This window comes from Staurois parvus, unplaced genomic scaffold (genome assembly GCF_062004578.1).
Source record: "Staurois parvus isolate SC_StPar_1 unplaced genomic scaffold, SC_StPar_1.0 ptg000249l, whole genome shotgun sequence".
NCBI lineage: Eukaryota > Metazoa > Chordata > Amphibia > Anura > Ranidae > Staurois > Staurois parvus.
The window spans coordinates 2,093,159-2,112,825 of record NW_028318045.1 but is presented as its reverse complement, the minus strand read 5'-3'; the positions used below and the strand labels follow the sequence as shown (position 1 = coordinate 2,112,825).

General features: G+C 44.3%; 1 long non-coding RNA gene across 1 annotated transcript in view; it reads left to right on the top strand.

Moving 5' to 3' along the window:
• LOC149459693 (uncharacterized) overlaps positions 1–19,667 on the top strand; it is an 88,708-nt gene that overhangs the window by 45,433 nt on the left and 23,608 nt on the right. Inside the window, exon 2 of the long non-coding RNA XR_016313219.1 lies at positions 7,375–7,906. This is a non-coding gene — a long non-coding RNA (uncharacterized LOC149459693). The remainder of the gene's footprint in view (positions 1–7,374; positions 7,907–19,667) is intronic.

Below are 19,667 nucleotides of genomic sequence, written 5' to 3'. Positions count from 1 at the left end.
AACAAGGTGGGAGACTGCAACAGGGGCTGATCTGCAGCTGAGAAAGTAGATAGTGACCCAGGATGATGCTTGAATAAAAATGGTGCCATTAGTACTGGTTTCTCTGTGAGTGGTAATAAATAACTGGAAGTGTGACGCCAACACATTACTTAGCACTTAGCATGAAAAAATATAACTGACACTAGGTCTACTTTGAAGACCACTTCAAGCACCAATCATACGCAGAACAATGGAATATGTCTACCAAAGCCCTAATTTACAGCATTTAACAGGTTTGAGTTTGAGCGTCCTCTTGATCTAATAATATCGCTAAGCAGCAAGCATTACATACGCGTTAATTCATATAGCAGCATTTTGTATTATGTTATTTTATTTCACATGTGTGCTTCATTTTACAAAAGCCCCTTGAGTTGTGATCACCATACATAGGTATTGAAGTATTTAATTTGGAGTTGGGATTCCATATATACATATAGTTACAACACTGAGTGTGGATCCTTGAAAAGGTACACCAGTTTTTTGGTGGTAAAAGAAGAGCTTGGGCACCTTGGATCCGAGACACCTTTCCTTGGAACTTTTGTGTCCAGGATTCCTTATTGGGGTGATGGACTGTGCTTCTTTCCTTCTCTCTCCTCTGCGCTTCCTTCCCCCTGTGTGGGGGTCTCTGCTCCCGCATGCCTACTGGGTTAGAGTAATCCCGGCGTTTCTCTTCTGGAGATCAGTATGTATTTTTATAGTCCTTGAAAAGGTACACCAGTTTTTTTGGTGGTAGAGGAAGAGGATGGTCACCTTGGATCCAAGACACCTATGCTTGGAATTTTTGTGTCCAGGATTTTTACTGGGGTGATGGACAATGTTTCCTTCTTCCTATCTCCTCTCCACCTCCTTCTCTGTGTGTGTGTGAGGTGGGGGGTCCCTGCTGTCCCACAGTTCCTGGGTTAGACCAAGCCCGGCATTTCTCTCCTGGGGACCAATATGTGCTTTTAAACACTGGCTGATTATTATAGTTCTTGAAATGGTACACCAGTTTTTTGGTGGTAGAGGAAGAGCATGGGCACCTTGGATTCAAGATACCTATGCTTGGAACTTTTGTGTTCAGGATTCTTTATTGGGGTGATAGACCATACTTCTTTCCTCTTCTTTCCTCTGCACCTCCTTGTCTATGAGTGGGGCCCCCACTCCCCCTCCCAGCTCCTGGATTAAACCAATCCTGGCAGTTCTCTCCTGGAGACCAGTATGTGTTTTTAAATAGTGGCTAATTATTATAGTAATAGATATCTCCTGCAGAAGTGAATTTAATTTCATGAAACACATTGAGAATTAGCTTCCCTATCTGGAGGATGTTTGTGAAGGGTGAATTATAGCCAATCCTGTGGAAGTTATGTTACATCAAACAAATCTTGTATGAAATTTAAAATATGTTCTGGATTGATATACAGTATATTTGTGATCAATTGTAATATCAAATTACTATATATTTTCAGCTACTATTATGTCATTGTTTTTTTATTGGATTGTCTGTATTAACATAATGTAAAGAGCTTTTAATGACATAAAAAGTTGTATATACACTGCCCCGAACTACATCACTGACCTAATATCCAAGTAGCACCCAGCACGCACACTCTGCTCCTCACAAGACCTCCTTCTCTCTAGTTCCCTGGTCTCCTCCTCCCATTCCCGCCTCCAGGACTTCTCCAGGGTGTCACCCATCCTCTGGAACTCTCTGCCCCAACCCATCAGATTATCACCTACTCTCCTCTCCTTTAGGCGCACCCTGAAAACCCATCTCTTCAGGGAAGCCTACCCCACCCCCTGCTAACTTGCTGACCTCCATCCCCCACAGCTATCTCCTCCTGTGCCGCCATTCCCTCCCTCCTAGATTGTAAGCTCGAAAGAGCAGGGCCCTCGATCCCCTCATGTTTTGCATTGTATTGTTATTGTTCTGTCACATGTTCTGTCCCCCTTTGTAATGTACAGCGCTGAGCGAACTATTGGCGCTTTATAAATACTGTATAATAATAATAATATTTTGGTAATGCACTCATCTAAAGTCCTATGGGCATCTGTTGTTTTTTTCCTAGTGTATATACAGGGATGGTGGTACATCAGACCACAACTTCAATACTTTGTGATCCCTGAAAATTTCCCTGACTTATCCAAGAGCGCCAGTCCCAAACTCTTTTACTTAAACCAGTTTGCTGTTGATAATGCACCATGTGGAGATTTCAGCAAAGTAATCTGGACAGATTTGCTGCAGTTCTCAGGAGTATCGGCCTTGGTAACACGGCTCCTAAATAATAGAAGTTTTCTCTGAGACGAAATAAGACTATTATGTGTAAAAGCAGCCTGCAGCTATTCTTTGTTTTCCTTCTCAGAGAAACGGCTCTAAACAAACGAAAAGGGGCAGAAATCAGCAAGATATATTCAGCATGGAACACTCTCTGCGATGACAAGAGGTGATGGAGTTGGCTGAGGAATATCTGATTCCTATCAATCATTGCTGTGTGCTCAGCATGCCATCTGCTTTTTTTCTCTAGCTCATCTTCAATAACAAATACAGCAGTGATAGTATTAAAGGGGTTTTCCATTTAAATGAAAACCCTTCCCATTGATGATATTTCCCCCTTTCTCTGTCTTCCTATTGTTCACACTGAAAAAAAAGGCTTGCTGTGGAAGGATGGAGAGGGCAGTGTGTGTGAAAAAAAATGGAGTGTGTGCAGTGCCACCCCTGAATGGGGGATGGGGGTGTAAGTAGGCAGGTGCAGTTAGCCTTCCCACCTGTAGGTGTCCTCGTGCCAATATTGAATGGGAAGGGGAGTCTCTCGTGGAAAAGCCAATGGGATTTGAGCACAGGTATATTTTATTTCTTTTGCATAGTCCAAGGCAATGACCAGACCTGCACCTTTAGCTCTCTTACAGCTTGTGTCTATCTGCCCCAAATCTACACTATATCCACTGGAACATTTGCATTTGTGGAGCAGAGTAGGGATTGGCAAGAGAAGGATTACTTTGATGCAGCTGGCTAGTTTACACATGTATTGCAATGTATGTGAACTAAACATCCCTGTGCACAGTTTGTGAGAAAGGATGTATAGAAGTGTGAAGAAGGTTAATTCAGAATTTGTTAGCATATGGTCACATCCCTTTAGCAGCTGATGGGTTTTATATATATGTAATTAGTGATGGGCCGCACACCCCCCCCGTGTCAAACATTCAAACCTAATGAGTGTTTGACTGTGAACTTCGAACGCAATGCAAGTCTATGGGACTTGAACTTGTAAATTCAAAAGTGGCCATTTTGAAGGCTTATATGCAAGTTATTGGCCATAAAGGGGTATGGGGACTTGGGTAGTGCCCTGAAGGACATGAATCAGTGGAAAAAAAAATGTCAAAAGTACCGTTTTTAAAGGGGCAGTCATTTTTCATTGTGTAAAGTGAAAAAAAAATCCTTTAAATATCATGTCTGGGGGGGTCCCCTTAAACTACCTGCAAAGTTGCAAATCTGTACAATGTATAGAACCTGCTGCAGCAGGACTGATATATATAGTGCATGGGGTTCCCCCTGAAAGCCATACCAGGCCCTTTAGGCCTGGTAGCTGGTAGGACTTTTAAGGAGAACCCCATCCCTGAAAAATAGGGGGAAAAAGCATGGAGTCCCACCTACATTCCTAACAGACCCTTGATCCGATCACAGGCCTGGCAGGGCAGGAAAGGGGGGGGGGCCAATGAGCTCCCCCCTCCATGCGACTTACCAGGCCACTCGCCCATGGCATTGGGATGGTGTCCCCATGCTGATGGGATAAGGATGTCTTCCCCACAACCCTGGTCCGGTGGTTGTGGGGGTCTGCGGGCAAGGGAGCTCATTAGCATCAGGGCATCCCTTTAAATAAGGGACACCCTGATGCTGCTCCCCCTTGTGAATGAGTAAGGGGTACTTCTATCCCTTCCCATTCACTAAAGAGTTAAATTGAGTAAAAAATAAAGACAATAGACTTTTGAAAAATTCCTGTTCTTCATAAAAAAAAAAAGCGAAAAAAATGGTTCCATCATTGTAACCCATTGTCAATCATGGCATCCAGCATTGTCATGACAACGCAGACTCACCGAAATTAAAAAAAACTAATGCCTGCCGACCCATCTGCACCCGCCGAGCACTCGTCGCAATCTGACATTTGACGGTCAGATGTAATCAATTGGGCGGAGCTAGCGGTGATGACGGCAGTGACATCACCACTAGCACTGCAGGCATTGGCGCGGCTCACCATCCTTGTAGCCTCCTCAAATGGTGACAGGACAGTGCATGCATCCTTTATCAGCAGCCACTGGTGTGGCTCCCCTGAGCCTGTCCTTGTGCCATACTCACACAGGTACTCATTGATGGTCCTCTGCTGCATGTGTAGTCGCAGCTGCATTGCCAATGTTGAGTTCCACCTGGTGGGCATGTCACAAATAAGGTGGTTGGTGGGCAAGTTGAATTCCTGTTGAATGTCACCCAGCTGAACACTGGCAGTGTATGACCGCTGGAAATGGCCACAGACTTTTCTGGCCTGCCTCAGAGGATCTTGTGAGTGTGGGTACCTGTTCAAGAAATGCTGCACCACCAAATTCAGGACATGAGCCAAGCATGAAACATGTGTCAAGTGTCCCTGTTGGAGTGCGGAGAGAGGGTTGGTGCCATTGTCGCATACAACCATTCCTGGCTCAAGCTGCCATGGCGTCAACCACCTCTGAGGCTGCCCCTGCAGAGCTGACAGTATCTCTGTCCCGGCGTGGCTCCTGTCCCCTAGACAAACCAGCTGAAGCATTGCATGGCATCTTTTAGCCTGACTGCTTGCGTAACCCTTTGAACACTTAGGGAGCACTGCTGCTTCAGAGTACAGTTCAGCAGAAGAGGCCATAGAGGAAGAGAAGGAGACAGATGCGGCAGAATCACCACCAGATTTTTGGAGGCGTGGTGGCGGAACAAACTCCAGCACTGAACCCTGTCCTGCATCCTTCCCAGCTGCCAGCAGAGTTACCAAGTGCGCCATGAAGGAAATTTTAATGTTAGCGATTTGGCCAAGCTAGTATTTAGACACTGAGCATGTGGATGGGTGGGGCAGTATTTTTTTTTATGGTTCAGCAACTGCGGTAGCAAAATGTGCCTGGTGAAATCAACAGGTGGTGTACTGCTAACAGATTGGATGCAAGAACCAGTGGCACCCACTGCTATACCATCATCCCTCTCAGTTGAGGCTCATGAGATCAAAAGAAAAGCCCACACCAATGAACTTTTGGAAGTCAGTGTGGCATCTGCAGCACCCTGCACCTGTGCAGCTCTGTCGTGTGATGCAATAGGGTAGCTGCTCTTACGCCTGCCCCTGGAGGACATCCTGCCTCGGTGGAGTTGTGCCTCCTCCTCACTTTCCTCCTCTGTTCTCTCAGGCACCCACGTACAGTCAGTGACCTCATCATCCGCCCCTTCCTCATCACTGGAGCCAACTTGGCAGTATGCTGCGACTGGGGGAACATGACTGCCAATTTCTTGTCCTTCATTGGCACCCCCTCTCTCTAGCCTCACGTCACTCCCTTCCTCAACATCGAAGCATTGATAATGCTGCACATCCTCCAGCAGCATGTGACTGACACTATGAATAATTCAGGTGACTCCTCCATGCTTGACGGTGGGGCAATAGAAGGAGTAGCTGTGGACAAGGAGTCTGTGGAATCCACCGCTTTGGCAACTGCAGTGGAAGGAGAACTACAGTAGTACGAGTCTGGGTGACAGGGGATGAGGAGGATGGCTTAGTTATCCACTCCACCACTTGTTCTGCATGTTGTGGCTCAATAACACGGCCAGCACCTGGAAAAAAAGGACAAGCATGCCCTTCCTGCAGAGGATGCACCAAGTCCACAACCATCACTTTTCACTGTGGACACGGAAGCTGCTTGCCGTCTTTTAGGTGCCTGTGAGCGTCTGCCTCTCCTTGTTGGCTTTTAAGACATGATGGGGATTTTTATAACTTTTTATTTTGGAGTGTGGGATGGGAATTTGGTGCTTGGGTGCAATTCTTTTGTGCTTGGTGCACTATAAACCTGTTTTATTTAGTTATTTATTTTTAATAAAGTAGGGGGTATAGCAAATATGAAGAATTTTATTTTATTGCTGAAAAAAAAATTAAGAAAGCCAAAAAAAAGGAAGAAGGAAGAACACCTGCAACTCAGAAGGAGGAACAGCAATAATGGAGAAATTTTTTTTTGCTGCTGCTGCTGGAAAAAAAAAAAAATTCATAAAGCTAAACAAAAAAAAAAAGAAAGGGAACCACTGCTGACGCAGAAGGGGGGAACAGCAATTATGCCCAAAATATTTTTTCTGCTGCTGCGGCAAACAAAATTAAATTTAATTTAATAAAAAATTCATAAAGCCAAAAAAAAGGGAACTGCTGCTGAAGCAGGAGGAACACAGAAGGGGGAACACTAATGATGCAACAGAACCTGATACTACAAAAAAAAATAAAATTATATATATATATATATAAAATAACAGAAAAAAAATGGGAACATCGGTCATGCAGAAGTTCTGTAAAACACACTGACACTTCAGTGACACCACTACACTGCTGTTTACAACACCGCTCTACACTAAACTATACTCCTAACACACCACTAACTACTCCACTAAACTCCAGCAAAACACTACACAAGGCTGCTTTGCAAGCCTTATATAGTGTTGGCCATGAACCTAGATGTAAGCCATGTTTGGCCAAAGTCACTGTGACTTTGGCCAGTCAAGGCTCTCACAGTGCATTGTGATGTGATCGGTCAAAGCATTGCACCGGACCTGGCAATCACAATGCACTGTGAGAGCTCAGTGCATTGCTGGGCGTGGTGGGCAGATGGCTCATCCCTATGCTCTTGGAGGACCGGAGAGATGTCACTTGCGGTTCCGGCCATTTTTTTTTTAAAAGCACTAGATCTATGCTTTTTTTTTTCTCCAATGCTTCACATTGCAGAGGAGAGATGTGGGGTTTTATTGACCCCATATCTCTCTATAAAGAGGACCTGTCACTAATTATTTCTATCACAAGGGATGCATGCATTTCTTGTGATAAGAATAAAAGTGTTTACATTTTTTTTTTAAAGGAACAGCACAAAAAACCCCAAAAACATTAAATAAATTAAAAAAAAAAGTTTAAAGTGCCCCCATCCATCTGTGCACACACGTAGTGGTGAACGCATACATAGGCCATGCCCACATATGTAAATGGTGGTCAAACGACACACGTGAGGTATCACCACTGAGTAGAAATATAGGGGTCTGATAAAGGAATGTTCTAATGTACATATATGTATATTAGAATTTTTACTGCAGTTCCTTTTTTTTCTTCTTAGGACATGTGATTTGAAGTGTGTCTGAAGGCGCAGACCCAGCCGGCTGGATTTCAAAGGTTAACTTCCTCTTTCAAGTTTAAAAAAAGCATCTTATGGTCAAACCAGCTTGAACCAGCAACCATCTATCTTGGACTTATTTTGAACTATTAACCTACATTTAACTCTGAGTTTGCTGTTAAGCATATTAGAATTGATTGTATTAAAACCATATGACCATACCTGAAACTCAGTACGATCACGCCTATACATTATGTCTATATATGTAATAGTCTAAGCTTAAAGAGACAGATATATATTTTGTATTACCTTAGTTCATCTCACATGAGGTGAACTTTTGTATGCTATATTATCTCCACTGCAGTGTAATAAATGCACCTTTCTTTACCAATTCGGACTCGGCATCTCATCTAAAACGTTTCGCTTGAAGACACCCTAACCTGAAGTTAAAGTTTGGTGCCGTAACTCGGATCGTTCCATTGGACCCCAGGCCAGGAGAGACGTGAAATCCACAACGGATAGACCAGTGGCCACGGTAAGACCCTTGTTCTTACTTATTCTGTCCCTTGTGGCAAGTAACTGCTGGTGTCTGAGGTGTTTTGGAAGTAGAAGAGTTTTGTAATGATTGATGAGATGGCGAGATAAATATGGATCAGGGTAACGTTAATAACACACAGTTTGACCCAAGAAACTCCTCTAGTTTATATGTTGCAGGAATACTAGAACCTATTATTATTATCTTTGGTGGGCTGCTGATGTTTTGTTTCTATGCATGGGGTGTCAATAGATTTGTAAGAATTGTGAGAATTGTGAGGTCTGACCAAGGGACTGAAGTGGCATAAAAAGCCTGTGTGGCATAAGCCCGTGTGGCAAATGTAAAGAAGTGCCATTGATGGCTACTGTGTGTGGCCCGGGGAAAACAATTTAGGTGACGACCCAAATTGTAAATAGAGACCGAAAAGGAGGACGGCAGTCCAATAGACCTCTCAATGCCGGGAGAGTATAAATGTCACAAGTAAATTCAGTGCTTTGGCAGAAATGACAAATAACTATTGACAGTGGTTGGGAAAAGACACCAAGACTATTATAAGTTGGACAAAAAGCAGACCTGATCCAATCCCCAAGGAAGGAATGTATGATGTATCAACCTGGGTCTCTGTGTATGTTGACTTTCATGGCAGACTGACAGAATTGTTGCTGGGAATTAAATGTGTACAGTGTTGGATTTTTGAAAGTATGAAACGTGATGAAATCTTGATTAGTCATCAGCCTGTTAAGACTGTTCTAATGCATTTTACTGATGGGCCTAGTAAGACAGAATTACACCAAAACATGCAAGTGTTATCAAAATGTTTAAGAAATGGAAAGATACCACTCATTATCGACTTTTGGCTTGTTCCTCAACTAAGTTTCTGCTTAATTCCAATGTGTGCTTTCATCATTTGCCCAGAATAGCGCCCCCATTGGTGGATCAGGATACTGTGCTGTTCCCCTCATATTTGTTATTTAACTGTGCATTGTATCACCAATTCTTATTTCATCATGTTTTCTTCTATGTCTTGATTTGTTGCTGCCATCTGCTGGCCAGAATTTGCATGCTGCATGCCCATGTTATAGCTAGTAAGTGTTTTCTCTGCTGGGCGTGGTTTTAGGCAAGCCTTGGTTCTGGTCACTTCCTGCAGCCATTTTATCTGCTATATAGCTGTGTGACAGGACATTCAATACCCTGGGCTTGTGAAGGCATCAGTTTTTGACCAGCAGTTAGCCTCAGGAAAGATATCACAGGACAGCATCAATACCTCTACTACCTTACAGTATTGTATCACTGTTTGTCGCTGTATTTTGGACCAAATAAACCCACGCTGATTTCATTCCCGTGTATACGTTTGGATCCATCTAACCTGAACATCTGCCGGTCCGGTCTGCTCCACTGCTTGGATACGAAGGTAGGAAGTTACACAGCCATTATCAGATATACCTTCATTCGCCTTCATGTGGGGACAAAACAGTCAAAAACTGCCTTAAAGTCCATACCCCACTACAGATTCCCTCAGAGTCCAGTACCACACTCAGGAATCTCCCTAGCAACAGGCCCACTTGCAGCAAATCTGCCCGGCTACAGTGCATGTTCCACAAGCCTATGCAGAAGCACTGCACATACGCAGTATCTATAGTCTCGCCTGGAAGTCCTCCACAACTCGCCAAGCCATTCCTAAAGTCCTATATTAACTTTTGCTCGCATAACAGAAGTACTGTTTATGCACGCTCCTTACATTGTTGTGGCCGCGGCAAAACCCCGCAATTCACTATAAACATCTTAGAAATTTTATCAAAGTGCCCTATCGGAGCCGTGCTGCGATATTCAGCACCCAATTCAAAAGTTCATTTTCTTAAAGAGACAGCGCACCTTAAGTCAAAATGGCCGAAAAGGACTTTGCACAGTTCCCCAGTGATGAAATAAAGCAAATGCAACCTGATACTGATCATTATGAAGGGCAAGAAACAGAATCCACACTTCCAGAAGAACAAGTCGTACGACCAAGACGCTCTCTCAAACCGACAGTAAAGGTCATTGAAAATTATCACACCACGAAAGATGAGCTATGTGATAACCTGGAGGAGCAATGGGAACAAGTTTCCTCCCTCATGTCCGGACTTAAATCCTCCTCAGGTGATGCCACAAGCTTACAAGTTGCCATCGGGTGGCTGGACACAGCTCAAGAAAGATACAAGAGACTGTCCACAAGGTATATAACCTTTCTAAAAGACTCTAATATCGATGAAGCCCTATCAGAACTGAGCAAGGCAGAATCAATAGCCAGACAAAGAGACGTCATGGTGCTGGATGTTAAAGGTAAAGCGGAACTCCGTATCTCTCATTTGCAAGAAACTAGATCACACAGATCAAATTCATCTAAACATTCCTCTCGGTCATACAAATCATCATGCTCAAGAAGCTCAGCCTTGAGCGACAGATTACTAGAGGCCCGCATAAACGCAGAGCAATCCAAGGCGAGACGCTCCTTCACAGTAAAAGAAGCTCTTGCAAGAGCAGAGGCAGAGGCCAAGAGGGCAGAAGCAGAGGCCAAGAGGGCAGAGGCAGCGGCAGAGGCCAAGAGGGCAGAAGCGGAAGCAGAGGCAGAGGCCAAGAGGGCAGAGGCAGAAGCCGAGGCCAAGAAGGCAGAAGCAGAGGCAGAGGCCAAGAGGGCAGAGGCAGAAGCAGAGGCCAAGAAGGCAGAAGCGGAAGCAGAGGCAGAGGCCAAGAAGGCAGAAGCGGAAGCAGAGGCTCGAATAAAGATTTTTGAATCAGAGATGCAGGAGGAAATTGCGTTAGCTAAAGTAAGACTACTTGAGTAAGCATTGAGCCAAGGTCTTGATCCAGTCTGCTCGCTACCACAGGAGATAGATGATCCAGTTGATCGCACCAGTGACTATGTACTGAATCAGGTATCTGTTTGCAGTACCGTCCAAGCCAACAACACTGAAACCTCCAAGTCAGCTCTGCCTGCGGTACCAGTGCCACCCACAGCACCCGAGCAACCTAATAACCATTACCCAGATGTGCCCTCTCAAGGACGGTTGTTACAGCAAGATCGCTACCAGGCGTTTTCTGGCCTACCTCCACAGCTCAAGCAGCAGTCATCACAATCCACAGAGGCTAAACGAAAGCTTAACCCTGCAGCTACATCATTCTACCCGGAAGCATCTCGCCCTTTCACGCCAGGCAGCCCATACGCCCCAGGGGCATCACAAGTCGTCATGGCAACAAGCAGTGAGAAATCAGATATGTCTGAGTTTGCCAGGTTTATGGTGAGCAGAGAGCTAATCAACACCAGTCTCTCAAAATTTGATGACCGTGCAGAGAGCTACAGAGCTTGGAAGGCAACCTTCAAGGTCGCCATCGCTAATCTCAACCTAACCGCAGAGCAGGAGTTTGACCTCTTGATCAAATGGCTGGGCCCAGGCTCCACAAATCGTGTCAAGAGCCTCAGAACTGTCTACGTGGGACAAGCAGAAGCAGGTCTAGCTGCTGCCTGGCAGAGACTCGAACGTACCTTCGGCAGTGCAGAAGCAATAGAGAAGGCCCTATTCAAGAGACTGCAGAACGTTCCAAGGATCAATCTCAAGGATGTCCAGAAGCTTCAGGATTTAAGTGATCTGCTCATGGAACTGGAGCTTGCCAAGGGTGACCCTCGTCTGTCTGGGCTGTGCTACCTGGATACAGCTCACGGAGTGAACCCAATTGTCGTGAAGCTACCATACAGTCTGCAAGAAAAGTGGGTGGCATCAGTCTCAAGGTACAAAAGAGAGCATGACGTCACCTTTCCCCCATTTATTCACTTCTGTAGGTTTATTGATGAACAGTCCCAGATGAGGAATGACCCCAGCCTCGACTTCCTGGAATTCAACACTACAGCTTCAGCAACATCATCATCAAGGTATGAAAGCATCATGCATAAACACAGAGACTTCAAGAGCAGCGTGAGTGTTAGAAAGACTAACCTACCATCTCCTGTAGTACCCACGGGTAAACAGTACACTACCTCATCAGGAGATAAGACCTTCAATCGTGAATGTCCCATTCATAAAAAACCACACTCTCTGAACAAATGTAGAGGGTTTAGATCCAAAACCATACAGGAGCGCAAGAAAATCCTCACCGAGCTCGGGGTATGTTTCAGATGCTGCGCTTCATTGGAACACATGGCTAAGGACTGTAAATCTGTCATCAAGTGTGAGGAGTGTCATAGTGAAAGACATGCCTCAGCTATGCACCCAATCCCACTCTCCAGAGATTCACCCACTGCCGTCACCACCAGTCCTGCTCCAAGTCATGGCGGGGAGCCCCAAAATTACGCTAATGCAGCAACTGCTGTTTCCTGCTCATGCTTGTATGTATGCGGGGAGGGCCAGTGCGAGAAATGTTGTGCCCGAATATGCCTAATCAAGGTCTAACCAGAGGGACTACCAGAGAAGGCAGTAAAAATGTATGCCATCATCGACGACCAAAGCAACCGGTCCCTAGCAGGTCCTAAATTCTTTGAAGCCTTTGGAATAAAGGGACCATCTGAACCCTATACCCTAAACACCTGCTCGGGCCGCATAGAGACTAGCGGCAGAAGGGCACAAGGATTCATCGCTTCTCCTGTCAGTGGGGATACGGAAATACCCTTACCGACGCTGATCAAATGTGATCAAATACCCAACCATAGGGATGAGATTCCTACCCCAGAAGCTGCATTTCACCAACCTCACCTAAGGCACCTAGCCAACGTTATCCTACCTATGGACATCAACGCCGAGATTCTACTCCTGCTCGGCAGAGACAATCTAAGGGTACACAAAGTGCGTCAACAGTGTAATGGTCCTGACTATGCGCCATATGCCCAGAGACTGGACTTGGGATGGGTAATCATAGGAAATGTATGCTTAAATCAACCAAAAATCGACTCCTTCAAAACGTACGTGCGTGCAGATGGACGCACAACTTGCATTAAGCCGTGTCCTCATCACTATGAGGTGAAAGAGAAGTCTCCAGGCCTCGTACAACTACCTGACGTCATTACTCCCCTCTTTGCCGACAACTTGGGGAGATCAGTCTTTCATACAACCAAGGACGACGATAAAGTAGCCTTGTCAGTAGAGGACAGAGAATTTGTCAAGATAATGGACAGTGAGTTCTTTAAAGACAAAACCAATCACTGGGTTTCTCCATTACCCTTCCGAGCTAACAGGGTAAGACTCCCGAACAACCGGGAACAAGCTCTGTCTAGATTTAACTCTCTTCAGCGTACCATGAACAGCAAGCCTGAAATGAGAGAACACATCGTCGCCTTTATGGATAAAATATTCCGTAACAACCATGCAGAACCAGCTCCATCCTTAAGGAAGAACGACAAGTGCTGCTACTTGCCTTCATTCGGAGTATATCATGCCACTAGACCTATGTCTGTAGGTTCCTTTACTAACTCTACTTGGCTTACAGGTCCGGAGTTTCTGCTAAGACAGGCGGACGAACGTGTACAGGAAGTTTTCAGCATCCAGGATCCGGATAATGATCCAGAAATCCGCGCCGAAGTCAGTGTATTGGTCACTGGAACAAAGCAAACCTCCAGCCTCGGTAGCCAGCGCTTTGAACGTTTCTCCAGTTGGATGAGACTCGTCAGGACTATCGCAAGGTTAGTGCACATTGCAAAATGTTATCACAATACTCACGAAGATAAGGATTGTCACGGTTGGCAAGTCTGCCATAAACCCTTCTCTGCGGAGAACATCTCTCATAGTGAGTCCCTCATAATACGTCACGTCCAACAAGAGGAATTCAATGTAGAATGGAAGTGCTTATACAACAAACAGCAGATTCCAATAAAAAGCCCTCTTGCCAACTTAAATCCAGTTATTGACAGTTTTGGCTTGCTCAGAGTTGGTGGTCATTTGAATCAAGCCCACCTAAGAGTTGCAGAACAAAATCCTCTCATCATTCCCAGCAAACACCATATCACCGTCTTGCTGATCCGACACTACCACAAAAAGACTGAACACCAAGTCAGCCCCTCTGATGATGTGTACTTACACGATACGCGTTAGGGAAGTGCCAAGCTATGTTTATCTTATGTACATGTACCTCCGGTCTGGCCGTTTATAAGCAGCTGTACCTTTGCTAAGTAAGTTCTTTTCTGATTGTTCATTTTTAAATAAACGTTATCACACTATTTGAGGCCTTTTTCCACGGGCTCTTTATTTCTGGGGAGCCTGTAAATCCAGTAGGTCCTGGGACTGTGCCTAACAAGAACACATCTGCAGTGACATCCCTGGATCCGTGATACAGCTTCTCCTGGAACCGATGACATCTAGTGGTCACCCTATAGACAACACCCACCTGATCCATCAACACAGTGGCTGGACACAGCTTCCATCCGGACAGATGACATCTAGTGGTCACCCTATAGATGACACCGCCTTGCTCCAGTGATACAGTGGCTGAGTACCAGGGACAGGTCTTAAATGTCCCATGCGCTTTAACATGCGCTATCTGGTCAGTGCATTACTTGGCTTTTCTTTATCATTTCTGATATCTACTATCCCTGGCTCCTCAAGTGTTGGAGACTGTATACGTATTTAGCACATCTGATGAACTGACGCCGTCTTTTTTGCCGATCCACATTCATATGGGATCTATCTTATGTGTAATCATTGTTTTAAGTTAGCGCTGCACTTTCATATTTTACCAGGGCAGGCATATCACTGAGGGCAAGTTACGGTCTGCTGGCCTTTGGATTATAGGTATGAAAAGACGTGTGGCCCAAGTATTGCATGACTGTGTTCACTGTCGCAAGGCTAGAGGAAAACAACTACACCAACAAATGGCTGGTTTGCCTGCAGACAATGTACAGAGCCGCCTTTCACCTACGTTGGTCTAGATGTCTTCGGCCATGGATGGTGTCCGCACGCAGGACCCGTGGCGGTCACGCAAACAGTAAGCGTTGGGCTGTACTATTTACTTGCATGAGTGTGCGAGCCGTTCACTTAGAGGTCATAGAATCCATGGACGCATCCAGCCTTATTAATGCCTTAAGACGGTTCTTCGCAATCAGAGGACCAGTGAAACAGTTGAGGTCTGACCGTGGAAGCAACTTCATTGGAGCCTGTAGAGAACTGAACATAGACACCAAATCCATTCAAGATCACTTGGCGGAAAAGGGTTGCACCTTGATTTTCAATCCTCCTCATAGTTCCCACATGGGGGGCTCCTGGGAGAGAATGATCGGAATCTCACGCAACATCTTGAATTCTATGTTGAAGGATGTAAACTCTTCAAGACTCACACATGAGACTCTAGTCACCCTTCTCGCTGAAGTTTCAGCTATCATCAATTCTAGACCCCCTCGTGCCAGTATCTATGGATCCTGAAACACCAGCCGTACTGACTCCAGCTATCCTACTTACCCAAAAAACTGAGATTACGCTAATGCCTAGTGGAGAATTTACTCATGCGAATATCTACCAAAAACACTGGAAACGTGTACAATACCTAGCTGATTACTTCTGGAACAGGTGGCGAAAGGAGTATCTCAATATTCTTCAAGGAAGAAGAAAGTGGCAACACCACAAACCAAACCTAAAAGAAGGTAACCTCGTGTTGATGAAGGAGCAACATACCGTACGGATTGACTGGCCTATGGGATTAATTACAAAGGTTCTTCCTAGCAAGGATGGCAAGGTCCGTAAAGTGGAGTTGAAGATCTTCAGAAAGGGTGAGCTTAAAACGTTTGCAAGGCCAATTAACGAACTCATTTTGATACTACCCATCGAGAACATTCATGCTGGATGAACTCTACTGAACTTGAACTTTGTGGATCTTCTCTATTCCAACTCGGAATCTACTATATTGTTATGTTTATTGCATTCTAACATGTTATTTGTTACAGGTTGTTCTATATTTTATGGACATTCGTCATAGTGAAATCCCTTATGGAATTTCAGACGGGGAGTGTGCTGTTCCCCTCATATTTGTTATTTAACTGTGCATTGTATCACCAATTCTTATTTCATCATGTTTGTTTCTATGTCTTGATCTGTTGCTGCCATCTGCTGGCCAGAATTTGCATGCTGCATGCCTTTGTTATAGCTAGTAAGTGTTTTCTCTGCTGGGCGTGGTTTTAGGCAAGCCTTGGTTCTGGTCACTTCCTGCAGCCATTTTATCTGCTATATAGCTGTGTGACAGGACATTCAATACCGTGGGCTTGTGAAGGCATTAGTTTTTGACCAGCAGTTAGCCTCAGGAAAGATATCACAGGACAGCATCAATACCTCTACTACCTTACAGTATTGTATCACTGTTTGTCGCTGTATTTTGGACCAAATAAACCCACGCTGATTTCATTCCCGTGTATACGTTTGGATCCATCTACCTGAACATCTGTCGGTCCGGTCTGCTCCACTGCTTGGATACGAAGGTAGGAAGTTACACAGCCATTATCAGATATACCTTCATTCGCCTTCATGTGGGGACAGAACAGATACCTCTATCCAAAGAAAATAAGCGACACTCCACAACATCAGAAATCATGGACGATAGAGGGTAGTACTATTAAAATTGCAGATCTTTCTCCTGGTATGAATCCGGTATACAATGGCAGATGCACTGCATTGAAATGCGAACTGTTTGAAAATGGGACACTCAGACTAGATCAGCTGATCAGCTTGGATAACAAAACTTACGTACTATCCATCAGTCTTGGGGATGTCACATCAACTCAAAAGGTCCAGCTTAATGTATACAGTTTAACAGAGCCAAGGAGGGCTCATTGACCAAACCTCCAGTAACCAAAGGTCTCCTTAGTGTATCCCTCTACGGCCTTGGTATTCATCGTATGTGTCTGAGTCCAACTATGCTGATCATATGTGTAGAGGTGTACCAGTTCTGTCAGTGGAGTCTTAGTGGAGCCAGTGAAGCCAGTGGAGCCAGGTATTTGAGATCCCTCCAGGTGTGGAACATCTGTTAACCAAATGAGCTGTGGCCCCTAGGGGTCGAGGTGAGGAGGCACTCTAGCCACTTAAGGATAGATACACTAGAGTGTCACCAGAGCACACATCAAGCTTGGAGTGTTTGCACATTATCACAAGTGTGGTTTATTTACACTGTATCACTGTGAAATTGTATTTATTTATTACTTCTGCATTATTTTTTGATTCATATTGCACTTGTTTAAATCATGTTCATTCCAATTTTTTATATGATTTATATTTGAGATATGGGGACTTAGATTGTTAGTGGCACATCATTTATAATATTGCACATAGAATATTATAGTATGATTTTCTATTTTATTTATCTATCCATCTATTGCACTTTATAATCATATTGATGATTATTTTAAGCATAGCGCTTCACCATTTTGATTGATATGTGAAGAAAATCTGTCAGAGATGGTTGAAAAATTACGGTGGTCCTGGGATAGCCCACAACTCCCAAGACGCAGTAAAAGAGGGAAAAATAAAGTAAAGGTAAAGAAAAATAAAGCAGAGAGTGAGAGCAGTGAGGATGAAGCTAGTGATAGTGGCCGGAAGGATAAAGTAAAAACAATGACCCTTCCTTCACCCAGAGAGTCGCCCCAAGTTCACTCTCCAGTATTTTCATCTCCCACAACACCCTCTTACCCAAATAATCCTCCTCCCCCAAGTTACCATGCTTGCCCTGAACCGAACAGTGCAGGACAAGAACCATATACAGGAGTTATCAAGGACTTAGAGGCTATAACAGTACAGGAAGAAAATAAAGCCAGAATGGGTTTAAGATACAGTGCATATCCTCTTCATATAATTACCAATACTAGACAAGGAGCAGATGATGGTGGTCAGCCAATGATAACCACCAGCTCTTGCTACCAGTCATTTACACCAGGAGAAATGCAAACTCTTACAAAAGACATACCACACCCATCAAAAGATAAAGCTGTCTTTATGCAAGAAATGAACAAGTTAAAAGAATCTCAAGATTTGTGCTGGGCAGATATGGCTCAATTATTGAGAATAGTCCTTGGGTCCGCTGACCTGACCAAGGTTGCGCAGAAAAGTGCAGATGACAATCACAATGTGCCCACAGGCCGGGTAAACTTTTTGTTCCAGGCTGAAGATAAAACAATAGAAGGGCTAGAAAGAAAATGGACAGAATGTTGTAGAAATATTAACGAATGGCCCTAACAGAACAAATCTGGTGGCTTGCTAGATGTGAGACAAGAAAAGACTGAGGATGTATTTGATTATTTTAAGCGTGTCCAATCTATGGCAGAAACTGTGGGCATAGATGTGACAGATCGCACTAATATCACTGCCATAGGTTGCAAGAATGCTGTTGTGATGGGATTGAAAGAAATAACAAGGAAATGTTTAATGGCAGCAAAACCAGAGTGGAAGGGATATGAATGGATTTTACTAAGAGAAGTGTGTAGCAGTATTGTTTCCTGTAAAGAAGAAAATCAAAAAGGGAGAAAAGCCTGTATATCAGATGGTACATGATCTTAGAGCTATCAATCAGATTATTGAAGAGGACACTCCGGTTGTCCCAAATCCCAGTACCCTGCCAAATGATATACCTACAGGAACAAAGTTGTAATAGACCTGGCAAACGCATTCTTTAGTGTGAGTCAGGAAGAAGAGAAGAGAGAGAAAAGACTTAATACTTTTGTGGCTCAAGATCGTGTTCAAGGAGCTAATAATTTTAGGAGAGAAACCAGGCAATGATTTAATTGTGGCAAGATTGGGCATCTTGCTAAGAGGTGCAGACACAAAAGAACACTGTGAACAAGACTCTCTTTCCCTGTTGAAATATCTCAGTGAACAGAATTGTAAGGTGTCAAAGAAAAAGGTAAAATGGTGCAGATCTCATATGAAGTTCCTTGGTCACTGTCTAGGCCCTGGAACCAAACACAATGACATTGAAAGAAAATGGACAATAACTAAAATGTCTCAGCTAAAAAATCACAAGCAGCTCAGAGAGTTCATTGGGATGGTGTCATATGTGAGACAATGGATACCAGATGCTAATACAAGATTGAAACATCTGTATACTGCTTTGACTATCCCCTTTGAATGGACAAAAGAGATGGAGGATCTCTTCAATCAGTTGAAGGCTGATATCCAAGCAGCACCGGCCCTCAAACTGCCTGATCAAAACAAACCCCTCCAACTATATTGCTCTGTCAAGGGAGCCACAGGCAATGGAGTCCTTACTCAGAAGTCACCATAATGAACACACATAATGGCCTATGAAAGCGTACAACAGGACCCAATCCTCCAAGGAACGCCAACCTGTGTAAGAGCTATTGCAGCCGCGGCATTACTAGTTGAAAAGGTTGCCATTGTAAGGATGAATCAACCCCTGACAGTCTACACAACCAACACATGCAGCAAGTGAAATCTTGGAAAGAGCAAGAACCAAACATTTGTCATCAGCAAGGCTGAGCAAATATGAAGCAATCCTGCCTGAATCAGGGGAAATAGAAGTGAAGAGATGTACTACAATCAATCCTGCCAGTTTTCTCCCAGAAAGAGAAGAAGATCTCGAAGAGGAGGGTGATCACAACTGCATAGAACTCATGGAAGAAGAAATTCAGCAAATCTCCCCAGTAAAGGACATTCCACTTGAAAATCCTGATCTGATCCTGTTCGTAGAAGGTTCATGCCTATACAGGGATGGAGTCCCAAGAACAGCATATGCGGTGACAACATTGGAGGAAGTTATTGAGACCCAACTGCTCCCTTCATCACTTTCAACGCAAGTTGCTGAGTTGGTA